Raw genomic sequence first — 16,877 nt, 5'->3', positions numbered from 1 at the left:
TGCAGTTTCTATTACTTGATCTAGATGTCTAGTACAAAATACACTCCAGAATGAAAAGACCATCTGTCAGTGAGAACTAAAGTGTAGGTATTATGATATTAATGCAGGTTAAAGATGTTCCCATCTGGTGTGATTCTGCCTAACTCTAACTCTGTTCAGAAGATACAGGAAGTTGTTACATCAGACTTTTGCACAGGGAGCTACCAGCTGGCTGGAGCACATTTGTTCAAGTTTGTTCAGTAATGAAGAGATTTTAGCCTCCATCAGGTAGTAGATGATGCATGGAATATGTTATCTTCCTAATGACCAGAAAGGTGTTTTGTATATAACAACTTCAAATAAAGTTTTTCAGGAGAAGACATTCACATGGGACTTAGGAAAGAGTTCTTTAGTGATTTTTGATACAAATTGCCTGCTTATACCCTCATAGTGTTTAACCTCATTATGTCAAATGGCTGCTGTCTGTCAACAAGGACAAATTCTTCCCAGTCTCACAGATGTTAAGTTAAAATATTTTTAACATATTTTGAAAAATGCTAGAAGAGAGAACTGGACTCTTGAAAACTGAATATGGTTGAGTGCTTGTCACAAGTCACCATGACTTTGTTTTGCTGTAGCTGGTTAGGGAATATTTCAAGTGTACTACAGCCACAGCAGGTTGTGTTATGAACATGTTGTTTAAACTGATACTTCATAAAGCATTTCTCTGTGTTGCCCATTCAGTGTGGTAGATAAATTTCCATCACGTCCGCAGCTTTTTCTCCATCTATCAAGCCAAAGGCCCTGAATCCTCTTCCAGACTAAGACTCCTTAGCCTATTTAGTTTTTCTTAATGAATGTCATCCAGTAATCTTGATTATCTTTGTTGCCCTTCCCTGTGTTTGTTTCTGGTTCTACTTCTTACTTTTGAGATGCAAGAATTAGAATAATATCCATTGGATATTAAATTAAACGTGTCTTTCCACTCATCTGAGTGTTTGTCAAATCATCTTACTCATCTTTTTATTTATTTTTTTTCCCCCCGGCAATGTCAGATCTGCAAGTTTTGCTAGGATATCAATTTAAACTAAGTTTTTGTCTTTTTTGTTGTTTTGTTTGCTTCTTTGGTTGTTTTTGTTTGTTTTAATGTTAATGTCAATGTTAATGTTCTGTTTCATTTCTATGCACATCCTCTTTTGTTATGAGAAGGCTTAAGATAAAAGTAGATTTCTGACTAAAGAGAGATCAAAATTGAAACATTTGCTATTTGGATGTTTGTGGAAAGAAATTATTTTAGAAAGACACAATTGTTTTGTATCAATACATTTGCAGGGCTTATTTTCTAAAGAGGAGAAAGATTAAATTTCTTTACCATGAAAGATACTGTGAGATGGAGTTGTTGACTCTAGTTTACTCTGCTAAGGCCTACTTTTATTTTGTAGCATTTAACAGTAATCAGACTGTAATGTGTTTTAGTCTTTACCAAACCAACCTGATGCAGTTCTCAAAAATCTCCCTGTAGTATTTTCAATTCTTGATCTGTCAGTTCATCCACTTTGTATTTTTCCTTTATTATGTGCCCAGAAATAAGTGTAAAAAGTAGGATTTTTAAATCAATACCAGCAATGTAGATAACTTGCAAAATGTTAAAAAAAGAATAGCCAAGAGCATGTATATACTACCAAAGAAAATTCAGTATTGCAAAAAAGATGCTAGATAAATGTCAGCAGCATATACACACAGATTTCTTGGAAATTTGTAGTCATTATTTTGGATTAAAATTGGTGATACATATGTACTTGTTAAAATTAGTCTATAGCCATGTTATTATACAAAAAAGGTTTCGTAAGCCATAGAGGACTTTCACAAGATATACAACATTCTTTTACTGTGTTATGCAGGCTTACTACAAGAAAAACATTATAGATCATGAGGAATAGCTATTCAACTGCTTCAGAAATGATCTATCATAATACTAAAAATAAAGCGCAACAGTGTGTGCCAAATCATCATCAGTGTGTGTGGTGTTTAAATTTAAAAAGAAGAATTTTAAAATAAAACAAAACACTTAAAATCACGTGAATGTAACACTTTCCAGTAAAGAGATAAAACTCTGAAAATATGCATGGGAAAGACAACAGAAAGTTCAAAGCAGTTCTATCACAATCTCCTTTACAATCCCATGCAAGAGCTGAGCATTTTTATCTTGGGTTAATGTATTTTCCAGAGTTCCTTTTAGAATACAGATCACTCAAAAATTGTTTAATTCATATAATTAAAAAAAGCTTTAATTTGAAGCCTGGTACAGGTTGAACATGTATTTTTGGCAAAGGCAAATTAAAAAATCCAAAAACCCATCTAATGTAGATGAGATGCCTTGCTCTCAGTTGGGTTTCTTCAAGTTCTCTGTCAACAAATCTACTATCCATTGCCATTGCAAACACTCACTGGCTACTGACAAATGCTCTACGAGAAAAGCCACCCTCGGTGACATACTAGACATGTCTGGGAACAGGCAAATGACAAAAACATGACAACAAAAGGAAATTGCGAGCGACAGTGGTATGGCCTTAGGTTCATGGATTGACATACCACTTTTGGCTTAGATTACATGTGGCCCGTCAAATGGGGTTTAGCTCTTGGAATTATTAACTGTCTGGATGAATTATTGTTAGAGATATCAGCCATCAGCAAAATTATCATTATGGCTCATAGAAAAAACACAAATGCAAAGTTTTTCATGTGGGACAGACTCCAGCAGACTGGAGCACAGCTTTTGTAGCAAAAGGGCCTGAGCTCCTGTGGTCAGCAGGTTGAATGTTAAGTCAACAGCATGTGCTTGTAATGATGAATGCCAACCTCATGGTGTGGTAAGGAGGATGAGAGAGGGGATTTTTCCCATGTGAGGCAATTTTGAGTCTGCTTCTGGAGTATTGTGCCCAACGCTGGACCCCCTTGTATAACAGATACTTAAAAATTGGAGTGAATTCATGGCTGTGGGGTGGGAGCACAGGACACCCAAAGAGAGCAGGGGCAGCTTTGTTCATCCTGGGCAAGAGAAGTCTGTAGGGGCAGCTAATGGTGCTCTTCAGCTTCCTGCTGGGACAGCAAGGGGCAGGACAGCTAGATGCCTCTCAAAAGTACACAGCGAAAGGATGAAAGACAGCAACTACAGGTTGCAGAAAGGGAATCTGCTATTAGGTATAAGAAAAAAAAATCACTGTGACAATTGTCCAACACAGGGCCAGGCGCCCAGGCAGGCTATGGGGTTTCCACCCTTGGAGATGTTCACCCAGAATGTGAGCGGGCAAGGCCTGAGCAACCTGCTTGAACTTTGAAGATAGCACTGAGCTCCAGATATCCCTTCCAACCAGTGTTACGCGGTGAGCAGTAGAGCTGGCAATAATATTATTGTGTGACAAAGCAGGTCCCAGAGGGAAAAACCTAAAACTTTTATGGATGTAGGGTGCTACAGCAAGATGTGAAGCTCTGTTCCTGTGACATGGGACTGCCAAGAGAAGGACTAGTGTGTTCCATGAACTGCAGGAGACCAGAGCAACTATATTGTACTAATAGTGTTACAGCGGAGGGCAGAATGCCTTCCCGAATCGCTTTTCCATTCCAGCGGACTTGTGTAAGAGACTTCTTTTGATATTTTGGCCTACCAGTGTTGAAACAAACTGTGATAGGACTGCTGCTATTCCTTCAACAGTCTGTTGAAGACTGACAATGAACTGTCTGTTCAACAGCCTAGGGGACCTTGCTGTTTCCTTTTGCAAACCTAACTTTTGCAAACCTAACTGTTCTTTTGCTCAAGCTGGACACGGAGGAGTATGATCAGGTGGCTTACAGGTGTGTACCTCCTCCATGGGCAGTATGTGCTGGTAGGACAGTGCGTGAGGGTGGCTAGGACTGGGGGAAAGATGCTGCTTCCTCTGTGTTTCTGTGGGGTTGGGGCCTCAGTGGTTGAGGGCTCGTTCTCCGTTTGCCTGTCATTTTCTGTGCTCACTGCTCGCTTCCCACTCACTTCCCATGCTCTGGCCACAGGCTGCACATCCTCTCAGCTCCCCACTTATTTCCACCCAGATCCCCATGGGTGCTGCTAAAACGGCTGATCTGCATTAAAGATATTTGACACGCCAAGGCAGATGCTACAGGGAAAATGACACAAGTAGCCTGAAGGAAGAAAACTGTTAAACTGTTTCATCAGTGTGTATTTTGATGGTATGAACTGTAGAAAGCTCAGGGCAACTGCACTACACATATACATACATATATAAATATATATATGTAACTGTTTATTCAGTGTACAAAGCAGAGATTCCTGTTTAGAAAAAAAAAAAAAAAAAGGAAAAATTATCCAACTCAGTATAGACACAAGGGAAGTGGAAGGAGCTGAGGAGTAAAGTTACATGGACAAACATAATTCTTGTATTTTCTAATTCTGAAGTGCTTGGTTTCATGATTTAATGTGCTTTGAATGTAGTCTTTTTGGATATAACTTTGCGCATTTACTCAGACATATATTAGTAATTTTGAATACTTGTTAGGGAGGGAGGTATAATAAGTAGAAAGCAGGGGTAAATGTGTAACCTTAGCTTAATGTAATCCACTGACTGTTACTGTATAAAACACAGGTACCCAGCTGTAGGTAGGTTGTGAATCAAATCTGATTATTCATACTAAGGCTTAGCAGTATTTTATCTGCATGCACTCTGCTCTGACAGTCTGTACTCAGGTCTTCAGACTAAAACAGAAGAGAGAGCACACCAGCCACAAGCATATGAGGGTGTGAAGAAAGTGAGAGCAGATAAGACTAATTTTGATCTTCATTCTGGACTGTTTGTCCTCCTTTAGAACTGCTCAGCAGACTCATCAGCTCCCCCTCTCCTAGATTTAGCCTTATAGTGTTAGAACTTCACACAGAATCTTCAGGTGAAACTCAAATACAAATAATATTGTTTAATAATACTTACATAATATAATAATAGTGTAACATGAGATGCTCTTGTCCCTTTAATTTTCTTCCTTTGACACTTCTACTACTTCTTGAAGCAGCTTATCCATTAGAAGTACAGATGAACTTTCAGCATTGTACAGCATAGTGTATCAAAATCAGCATTAAGTGTGCTCCTCTTGCACACATTAGTGCCTTATATTTTAAAGCTCACTTCATGTTTGTCTCAGTGGTGTGTGGTCTTCTGATAAAAAGCAGCACTGGGAATGCCAGAAACTGCCAAAATTAAACATGACACCCTGGGAGGAAATCTGCCCCCTTCTCCCTCCAAATAGAATAAAGCCTAGCCACCAAAAGAAACCCAGCCCTTACTTATTTTTCAGAATATATTGCTCTTTATTTTATCTTGTAACAATAGCTGGTACTATATCCTGGGCTTAGAAACACAATTTAGTTCAGCTTCTTCACAGGCACTCAACAGATTAGGTGCCTCTTAATAGCACCTAATAGTAACTGGGACCAACACTCCAGCTGACTTTTGTAGTCTTACTGTATCTCTCCCAATCAATAGCTATCAGTAGAAATGAAATATATTGAAGTATTAGCTGTCAAGAAGCACCACCAGTAGCTGTTGTGATCCCATCCCCAAAGTAAAGTTATCAGATAGCCAGATCTGGGCTGAACTGACTTTATTTGATGGTTGTGTTATTGATCACAGCCATTGAAGTAGACTACTTCAAAGCTATGAAAGTGATGCTGGAGGCACACAGCTGTGGAAAGGATGGAAAGTCATGTGATGGTGCTGTTTCTGCTTGTCTTGCCAATGTGCTGTACATCTCAGAGGGTCTGGAGATTTCTCCTGAGGCCCCTTGAGAGTCCGCTGCTATTGCTGTGTGTTGTGGTTTAACCCGGCTGGCAGCTAAACACCACACAGCCGTTCACTCACCCTCCCCCCTCCCTCTCTGGGATGGGGGAGAGAAACGGGAAAGTGAAGCCTGTGAGTTGAGATAAAGACAGTTTATTAAGACAGGAAAATAATAATAACAATAATAATAATAATAGTGATAATGGTAATAGTATTAACAATAATAATGTGTAAGAAAACAAGTGATGCACAATGCAATTGCTCACCACCCGCTGACCGATGCCCAGCCTATTCCCGAGCAGCCGGCCCCCCCACCCCGGCCAGCCACCCCTATATATTGTTTAGCATGACGTCAGATGGTATGGAATACCCCTTTGGCCAGTTTGGGTCAGCTGTCCTGGGTCTGTCCCCTCCCAGCTCCTGCTGCACCCCCAGCCTGCTCGCTGGCAGGACAGAGCAAGAAGCCGAAAAGTCCTTGGCCTGGTGTAAACACTGCTCTGCAACAATTAAAACATCAGCATGTTATCAGCGCTCTTCTCATCCTAATCCAAAACATAGCACCCTACCAGCTACTATGAGCTACTTAACTCTGTCCTAACTGGAACCAGGACACTGTGAAAGCCCAGGACACCTGATGCTTGTGAGCTCCTCCAGTGACTCTGAAATCAGCTGCACCTCAGCATTCACAGTGAAGTTCATTCTCTTTTGTGTTTGTATGTCTCACTGCAAAATCTCCAAAATCATTTCAGGCACCTGTCTGTATACGGTGTGCTAGAAATGGTTGTGAAAGAGAAAAGCAATACAGTTTCTGGTTTACCACTGCACTATGTCTGTGCTACACTGTGTGCTGCTCCTCTTCACCCTAACTCTCTGTAACCTTGTGTGGCAGCAGCCCTGAGTGAGTCAGGACTACAACCCACGTGTACCAGAGTGTGCTGTGCAGTGTAATAATGGGGAGAGAAAGAGGAGTGCAGAAAAACAATCCTACTAAAAGGTTGCTTTTGTAGATGATGACAATGTCATGCTTCTGACAAATATTGTTAACCATCCATAATCCAGATGGGTATTAGCGGCTGTATGAGCCTGTCATAAAACTTAATATTTATAAAAGCATGTGCAGTTCTGAGTGCATAGATCCCCTGGGCTTAATTTTGCAAACCATGCTGGCACCAAGCAGAGCTCAGAGCAGATGTATTTAGAAAGTGGAAACAAATATGCAACTTTTTCCACAAATGCCTGGCACAGGCGGACCACCTCTAGTATTTACTGACAGCAGTACAAACCCATTGAACAGAGCAGGATAGCTGATATAAAATACTCTATGCACAGTGGCAGAAGGAAGCCTTGTAAATAAAAACAGTTATCATATGGTATCATGGGTGGTGTCTCGTTGAACAAGTGTGTGTCCTCTGCCAGGACACCCCCAAAGCAGCATGTCTGACAGAGGTGTCACAGGCAGCCAGGACGGGGCCTGGAAGTATTGATGAAAATTTCTTTCAAATCAGGTGAAATCCCATGCACAGTAATTACAGTGCTGCCATGGGATCCTTCACCAAACCAGATAGTTTTTCTTGCTGCTCCCCCCATTTCAATGCCAGTGATCGTAGCATTTCAAATAAAGGCTATATACACAAAAGATAGCTTGGGAAGCCAGCTTGGGTAAGGCCCAGTGGTCTCAATGTGTGTTAATGAGTTGAGCCAGTAATATTTTTATTACAATGTTAGCCTTGAAAAGATTGCTGTCTCTCGTGTCTGCTGTTGAAGGTTGTCACTGACTCTCACTGTTGTTACTGCTGCATCAAAGAGACTGCAGCTCTGTAAGGAGGGGTGGCTCGAAGAGGTCAAGGAAAAAGGGATTTCCTGGCCATGGAAGTGTCCTGTCTGTGCATGGAGGAACCATCACTTTACTATGCATGATAACAGACTTGACTAACTTCTGTGACCAGGGTTATGACCACTTGAAAAGACGTAGTTTCTTCCATCTCTCCCATGTAATTCAAGAAGAGTCTCATAAGCAAGGTGCAAAGCCCTCAGCTGCAAAGGTATCACTTGATCATACTGGAGAAATAATTTATAGTCTCTGGAGCCAGCAGGTTAATATCTGGAGATTAAGGAAGACAAAGTTTATGGAGGTGGTTAAATAAACAATCCCCAGCATAAATTTGGTAGTAAAATTGGTTTGCTTATGTAGGCAGGGTTTGGGAAGGTATCTGTGCTGCAGATGAGACAGAGAGGCTGTTAATAATAAAGCATTCAGCCAGTTCAGAATATGAAGCTGGATGATTTTTGTATCTTTATTTTCTTTCTTTCTTTCTTTCTTTCTTTCTTTCTTTCTTTCTTTCTTTCTTTCTGCATGTCTCAAATAGCTGATTTTCTGAACTGAAGTAATCTTTGCTTGGTACAGGTTCAAGCCAGAAAAGAATTCATCTTTTTGCTGTTGAAATAATGGCCCACTAAGCACAGTGATAGCCTCTTGTTCGACTCATTCCATCAGCAATACTCTGGCAATATGGAAGCAATTAAAGCAAGGTCTTTAGATCTTTGCTTCTTTTCTTCTTCCTTTTGTTTGAATTTTTTTACTTTTTTTTTTTAATTGTATTAACAAATTGTCCTGCTATCATTTACACATTCTTTAGACTTACTAAGGAGCTAAAACAGGACCAACTACATTCTGTGTCAGTCTCCCTTCTGTGTTGAAAAGATTGGGTTTTCAAGGCTCTCACTTGGTTCCTGTCCCCAAAATGCATTTTGTGTATATTCTCAGATGTGTCTCTGTCTTGAAAATGCTGAACTTGAATCCAGTTAAAACTAAAAGTTTCACCAAACAAAACTTCAGGAAGAAAAACTGGATATGTTCCTTGTGTGGAGGAAAAGGTGGACCTCTTTTTGCACATTTCTTACGGAGCAGGGCATTTGCTATTTCATAACTTGCTAGGGTAATGTTTTCTTCTGCTTCTCATTAAGAAGTATGATGGTTGAAGTCTGTCTCAAGGTATAACACAATTAGAAGGAATGAGTTCATATTTTAATCCATTTCCAATAGTTCATAAGCTTTTTGCCATGCAATTAATGAAACAGAGTAAGAACAAGATACTTCTGATTTCAGATTGATCGTGAACCATATAAAACCGATGTGCAAAGGCAAAAGTTCACTTCTGTGCTAAAGCAACTTGTGGACAGATGGTTTGGATTTAAAGAGTAGCAGGATTTCTGGAAAAATTACACAAGATTAATAAAAATGTAAGTTGAGTTCAAGCTCAGTTCACGAAAAATCTAAAGGCAAGAGAATTAGAAACTCTACTTCAGTTTGATTTGTAAAGAACAGAAATGGAACTGCCAAGAAACATATATTGAAAGATCTTGTTTCTCATTTATATTTCTGTTAAAATTTCTAGGAATTATACATATCCTTGTAGGCACTTAATATTGATGTTATGTTCAGATTATTATTTTTTAAACATTAGTATACATTTAACCTTCAGAGACAGACTTCCAGAGTAAGATTTAAATGTACTCAGTTACTATCAGAGTAGAGTTGGAGAAGCACATATGAAACAGAAATCATCAGTGGAGTTTAAAGTTGAAAGTTATTACTCTCTCTTAACTTATCCTTTTTCAGATGTGAGAAGCTGAGTAGTAAATACATGATCTTAACCTTTTTTTTTTTTTTTTAACAACAAAAATTAAAGTCTGGGTTTTCAGAAGGATCCAGTAGTGGTTTAACTAAGTTCTGCGCAGCTTCCAAATTCAGCCTGGGGCTTTTCTGGGACCTGGTTTTCAGCAGATATCTGTTTTACTCTTTTTAAGAATGCTCTTGGACTGGTTCTTCCACTAGAGCTCTCAAATAAATGATGCTTCCAAAATCACTAAAAAGCAGAAGAAAAAAAACAGCTGGCTTTGGGGGTGATGTTTTGTTTTGTTTTCCTGAAAAACAAAACAAAAAACAGATATCCTCTACAGAGCTCTTACATCATTCTGCAAGAGTTAGTACTTTACTAAATGCATGGGTCTCAGAGGGCAAATCCCACATAACTGGTTAATGTAACCATTATCCACAGCCATTGACACTGGCTGACATCTGAATGCCAGTGGGAAGTTTGTATAACACTTACAGGGCTATGCAAAAAGCTTTTTGTCTAAACACATGTGAGCTGTTTGGCAGCTGTGAAATGACTTGATGGTAGCAGTGGATGCCAGAATAAGAGATTCATTTCATTAGGTTGAGATGGGTCTCAGTGTAGCATGACAAAGTGGCTCCTGGTGTTTTGGGTTGTCCTCAGTGGATTCCCACACTGGAGAAATGAGGATGAGTTATGATCTGCTGTTTGTCTTTGCCAAAGACTTTATGGCTGCCTCTGTGCTAGTAAGCTCCATGGTGCCTGGGTTGGCTCCCAGACATAGGAACCTCATCACTCATACCAGTAAGCTGTCAGTACAATCCCGCGCCTTTACCAGCTGGGGCCCTCCCAAATGGTTGCCAGGCACAGTTTAGGAAATAGAGCAATCCATGGATCATTCCCCAAAACATTTTTCATGTTATGTCAGTCCCTTGTTTTGGGCAGGATTTTCTTCATATGGATGTGGGCAAGACCAGTGGGAAATCATTTGGTATAGTTGATTGGTATAGATGTAGTCTCTGGGCCCAAAAGGTTTTGGAAAATGGTAATGCTTTTAGTTTCTTCTTTGTGAGTGTGAAGAAAATTGTTGCCAGTAGTTATGGTAGGCATAAGCGAACCAAAAAGCATCTGCAAAACTCTCATACTTTTCGAGATCAGAGCATGGGAATTGGGTCACTTACAAAAAGAGATGAAGTAGTTTGGGACTTGTGTGAAGAAAAAGTGGTAGATTGGTTGGGCTTTTCTTATTATTGTTTCCATGCCTGACTTTTGACACTGACGTATTATGATGTGGAGTGCCACAATATCAGCCCTGAGGGCTCACACAAATTACGGGCTTTCTGTTCATGGACCTGAGACACAGTGAGGTGGCGCTCTGAGTCTGAGAGCAGATTAAACTGTGCAGTCACACACGCTGTCTCCAACTAGATGATTATACCTTCTACCTCAAAAGAATATAAAAATAAACAAAAATAAAAATAAAAATATTGCTAGCATTGTCTGTGGTATATGGTATATACCAGCAGGTATGTCAGTAGCAGTATTTGAGCTAAGATACACAAAGGTGTCTTTCTAAGTGCTGGGAGCACTTCTTGCACTTCTCCCCTAGACAGACATGATCTACAATGTGGGACATGGAGTGCAGTGCTCTAGTATGAATTGGGTCAATGCAGAGCTTACCCACTTCCTCCTGCCTTACATGCATCATCAAACGAGAGACTTTTAGTAGCTTTTAGACTTCCTGCTTCATCCTGCCAAGAGGGTCCCTGGGCAAAACATGGGACATTCAGCTATTTGCAAGACGCACATTAAGAGTGCGTAAACAAGCCATTAAGAAAGGAGTTGTCACAAGAAAGCAGCTCTTTCTGCAGCAATTAAGATGACCTCCACAGAGCAATTAGATATGAGAGGATTGCACTGGCATTCATCTACTATGACCTGATAGATGAAGGTAATCTCTTGCAGTGTGTACTTGTAGCTACAGCTGGTAGTCAGTTTTGGTGTAGGGGGGGTTACTCTTAGTTTCGTAGTCATGCTGTTCACACAGCAGCGGCCAGGAAGAAGCTCTTAGGATCTGTGTTTTTGCAGATGTGGAAATTATAGTTAGGGATTCTCTAAGAAAGGACATGGGTAAATCTGTAAAAGGAAAAACATGGCTAATAAACACTGTTCTGTCTGAGGCAGATGTGTTCAAGACTAACTGGAGGAACAGCATCAGCGAAATGTGTGAAGCCAGAGCAATGGATGAGCATGTTAACCTGTTTTGGAGAAGATCATGTTTTTGTCTAATCAGCAGCATGATTTTTATTAATTTATTTATTTATTTTCGTGAAATGCAGACTGAAAATATCAGGAGGATAAGTCTTTGGACAATATTCCAAATATGTCCTAGCTGGAGCAAAGCAATAATGCAGGGACCCACCCTTGGTGTCTTCCCTCTTCCTTCTCTACATCTAGCTGGTGTCAGCCCTGGCTCTAGTTTTGGTCAGCAACTGAGGCTGACTCAGGACTGGCTCAAGGGAGAGATCCTACTGTGATGGAGGTGGTCACCTAGTGACTGGCTTGGAAATGTCAAACAGTTGAGAACAACACATTTCAGTTTTGCTGAAATATTTTTTTTTTTGCAAAAAGAAAAATGAGGTGTAGCAGGATGTCTTATTCCCATGAGGAGCTCAAGAGAAAATCAGTGGAAATCTTTTTTTGCTTGATTTTAACTAGCTTTGAAAGAGTGAAGGAGGACCTATACTCATTTTCTCTCTTAAAGTCACCCTCCTGCAAAGCTGATGTCATCTGTCTCAATCTATCTGTAATTTAGCCTGCAGCTCATTTTTTATGTAGATAGATACAGCCTCTTTCATTTTTTGATTTACTATTTTCTTCTCTCTCCTTTTTTTAAAAAAAAAATAGTTGTTGTTTGTATCCACTTCAATCATAGCTTACCATTTAAAACAATTTTTTTCTCTTCTTTAAAAAAAAAAAAAACAAAAAACAAACAACCAAAACAAAACAGAAAAACAACAGAATGACAGCTGTGGCATGCTGGTCTGAAGGCCGCAGGGAAGCAGAGGTCCTCAGCCCTGCTGCCGAGGTTGCAAACTCATGCTGCTGGCACCCAACATGGGGTAGGCAGCTGCTTGCTGGGGTCTCTAGTTCAGCTGGTAGCAGCTCTCCAGAAACTGCACCTGGTGGTGATGCCTTTGGGTTAGCACAATCTTGTGGCTGTCAGTCTTACCAATTATGCTTAACTGGTGAAGGTACGGAGCTGCACAGGAGGCCATGGATGCAGCAACGTGATCCAGATTTTGAACTAGAAACAGTTGATCCCATATTTTCTCATACTAACAGGTTGCCTTCTACAACTCTTCCACCATGCCTGGTTTTTAGGCTCCGAGTTATTTCTGATACTATGCATGTCCCAATTCATCCGGTGCAATTATTTCTCTCACTTCACTTTTCAAATGTTTTCGGTTTACTACTGTGCTTTTTCATTTACTTTTCCTGCATTTAATGCTTTCCAACACAAATATCTTATTAATTTTTATTTTATTTATCTAAGGATTTTTTTGGTCATTCATATTCCTATTTTATTTATCTCAATTTACATTAAGACCATTTTCCTGTTTGCAACATCCATATATTTGTAGCTTACCATGACTAGTCTGCTGTGAGTAGTACTAGAATGATTTATTTTGTGACCAGAACTGCAATTTGCCTCCTTCCAGTTCCTAAATTAGCTGCCATCTTTAATAAAGTCAAATATTTTACAGCACAAAAATAAAACATCTTCACATCTATTCACCTCTGGGTTATCCTCAGTCATTTCCCTGCAGCTGCTTTCCTGGCCGTGGAGCTCCCAAGGAAACACTGCCCCCCGATGTTGCAGACAGGACGAGTTTTGCTAGTCCAAATCCAAACTCGGCAGTTGTGCTCAGCCAGAATTTTTTTTTTTTTTTGGCTGTTTGGAGCACAGATGTTGAAACTGCCTGGGCATTTTCCAAAGCTGGCTCCTGCCGTGTGGCAGCCGACATTACCCTCACTGGAGCATAGGCAGAGCAGTGAAGATCTCCAGGGAGAAAACTGCTTTCTGGGGAGCACCTGTCCACATCAGCATCCTCTGCCAGTGAGAAGCACCTTACATGGGACTGGAGCAGGAGCAGAAAGAGGTGAACCGGAGCAGCCCTTCACTGCTCTCATCACATCCTTAAATGCAGCCATGCGACTGACAGGGATTTTTCTTCCTTTCAAAGGGCAATTAAGCCTTTGTTCTTTTGTTCTTGCTCATGTTAGCCTGGTAGAAGTGGAGAAAATAGTAGCAAAACAGTTATTTTTCTGTATATTCATTACATTCTCATGAAATCAAAGCTACTCACAGGCCCGAACTGCCTGTAGGTTACTGCAGGCTATTGCAAGGTTATTGTGCTCAGACTGACACCCTATCTCAGTATACAGCTCTCTCATGGGAGCAGTGCAACAGCACCTACACAGAGGTGCCTTTCTGCAGCACTTACTTAGAGAGTACTCCCCTCTAAAAGGTAGAGCTGAGAACGTGGGAGTGGACATTGAGCAGCCTCACGAAGAAAGTGGGAATTAAGGATCCCAGGGCTGCTTGATGGGGTTCCTGTGAATGTGAGTTCAATGCCATCCTCATGATGTATGTGTGTGGTAAGCATACCATCCTGGGAAAGAGGAGTTGTCTTTACTTGGATAGCATGCCTTACTCAGGGAAACATACTTTTATATATCCTAGTGCCTCCACAGGAGAAGGTGCTGCTTCTGGAAGAGCTGGTGGCCCTTGTGGTACTCCATCTGCGCTGTATTTCAGGGGCTGCTTAGTGCTTCAGAACAATTTAGAATGGAAAGTCATTATTGTTTTCCAGGCATTACTGGGAAGATGAGAGAAGCACCTGGTTCTTACTATATAACAAACAGGGATACATACTGCAGGCTGGGTGCCATAGTTTCACACGCTTTGCTCTGCAGCTGAGAGACATCTTTTAATAGAATACATTTTTACAGCTCCCTGGAGTCCTGCTGTTCACTTCTTCGATTTGTTTTTGTCTCTCATTTCTCTCTCTTTTTCTTTTAATGTCTCAAGACCTACTTAAAAGAGAGAGGAGTTTTTGTTGGTTTCCTTTCTAAAACAAGCTGACAATCCTGTATACCAAGACATTCTCCTGCACAGGTGCTCTTACTCTTTAAGTCTCTTTTGGTTCATTATGTGTTGTTTGGGAGGAGGTCTGAAATAAGGTATGATAATCCCCTGACTCTCATCCCACAATACAGGTGTTGACACTGAGGCATTCACCAGCACATGTAGCCCACCCCTACTGGCAATGTTTTTCTGGGCTATCCAATGTCTGGGGTCCCTTTTCCTCCATTGTGCAGCAGTGTACAATGAAATAATTCCTGTAGCCATTCCAGGTGGCATTTTCAAGCCTTAGATTGTGTTCTGCAGGGAGGTGGGATCTTCCCCTCTCCTGTCACTGATGTTGAAAGTCACTGTCTTGCATGTTTCTGCATGGCTAAACTAGCAGGCCCCTCTGCACACAAGCAAGGCCAGCCAACCCCAACATCCCTGCCTGTTTCTGCACTCCTTGGACAGAGGTAATTTTTGATTTGGCAAAGCATTAAATTTTCTAACTTAGAAATCTGTGAAGAAATTGGAGTGTCAGCAGGTAATTTTATAGCTCTTGGGTTTCTTTCTGTAGCTGTAAATAGCAGAAGAGGCAGACCAAGATTTGTCCCCTCTGAGGATTCTGAATGCTCAAGTGATAAAAGTCAAGGCTGTAAATCCTACCTGTATGTGTTATCAGCTAATACTGAAAAACAGATTAAACCAGTATGTTATAATTAAAACAGAAATCTAACAAGCAGAGCCCTGTGGACAAAATGTGGTATTGTACATTGACTAGGAATGCCTGCAGAAATTTTTACTTTTTATAACTTCAGTGACAGGATGACTTGTGAGTGATATTTATTAAAATAGTGATCTTCTAGATGCTCTGTCTCAGAACAATAAATCAACCAGTGTATCAATCTAACACATTTTTGAGAATTGACTGACAAGTTAAGAACTTGGGTACCTTCCTTTCCCTATAATGGAGAAATAAATATTCAGAGAGGTCTTGAAAAGGCTTGACTAATTTTAATGTATCGAACCAATTGCTTTTAGAGGTCACCTCCTCTGCATATGAAAACAGTTGGACTGTGCCACTGTGTTCATTTGACACATCATCTGTATCGTTTTCCTTTCGTGCCTGTAAACAGGAAAGTACCAAAAGCGCTGACCTGAGAGATGACAGTATCTGACGACCAAAGAGCAAGAACACGGCAGGCCCACACGGCCCTTTGAGGGAGGGGAGGCCGCTGTGGGGAAGAACAGCATCAGGAGGACCACAAGCAGCCCTTGTGCACACAGGAAACATGGTGGCCATGTAAATCTTAGGCATGATCCCTGTTGACTGCTCACCTACATCAGCTAGGAGCTGATGTCATGATCCTTCCTCGCCCTCCCCTGCACCCTAACCCTCACTGAGAGCTTTTCCCAAAGAGAAGACAAATCTCCTGACTAAATCCCACAAACCTTATTAGGATGAATGTTACTAATGTGTTACTAATGAGAAAATTATCCAGAGAAGGAAGATTATGTGTCGGGTTTGTCTGAGCCACAGTGAAAACCAAGGTCACAGCTGAAGTAAAAATATAGTCTCAGTTTACATGCCACCTTCATCAGCATGAAACACAGTAAACTCAGCAACTGAAAGCAAGCCAAACACCTGGTTATGGAGTGTGCTCTTCTGCTTTCCTGTGCTACCCTGTAGAGTAGATGCAGGAAGGCCTCACTAAGTAGTTGCTCCAGGGCCACAGAAATAGTCTTCACACATTTTGTCTCGGAAAGTGTGGTCATACGAGAGCAGATATTTTTAGTGGTGTCATCAGAGGTGGAGGCTGTGTGCAAGTATTGTGAGCAGCAATTCCAGCTCTGCTGGTTACACAGCAGCTCTGGTAGAGGAAAAGGATCAACTATAATTTTCTCTCTGGCCAGTCTCTTTGTAGCAGACATTACAGAATAGATCAGTGCTCTTATTCTCTCAGTGCCACAGTCTACACCCCACTTGAATTCCTGATTTGCTGCCTACTAAAAAGCTGAGTTTAAGCACTTTTTTTTTTTTTTTTTTTTTTTAACACCTTCAGGGCTCTGAACCTCTTGAATGTTCTCAAAAGCCTGTGTTGGGTTGGCTCCCTGCCTGTCCAGGACTTCTGCGTAAGGCACTAGGAACATCTGAGACCTCTGCCAGGGAAACTGGCAATGAGCACTGAAAGATCCTGCTGTCCTATTGTGATGCTTTGTTTAAAATTGGTCTGTAATGGCCTTCATCATGTGGAGATCTTCCCCTGGGAGCTGTATTAGAACATGATGCTCCCCAGCATCGTCCTGGTTGTACGATGGAGAAATGAT

The sequence above is a fragment of the Anser brachyrhynchus genome (genome assembly GCF_964034855.1).
Source record: "Anser brachyrhynchus genome assembly, chromosome: 1".
Taxonomy (NCBI): domain Eukaryota; kingdom Metazoa; phylum Chordata; class Aves; order Anseriformes; family Anatidae; genus Anser; species Anser brachyrhynchus.
The sequence above is the reverse complement of the archived record's forward strand: the minus strand, read 5'-3'. Positions refer to the sequence as shown.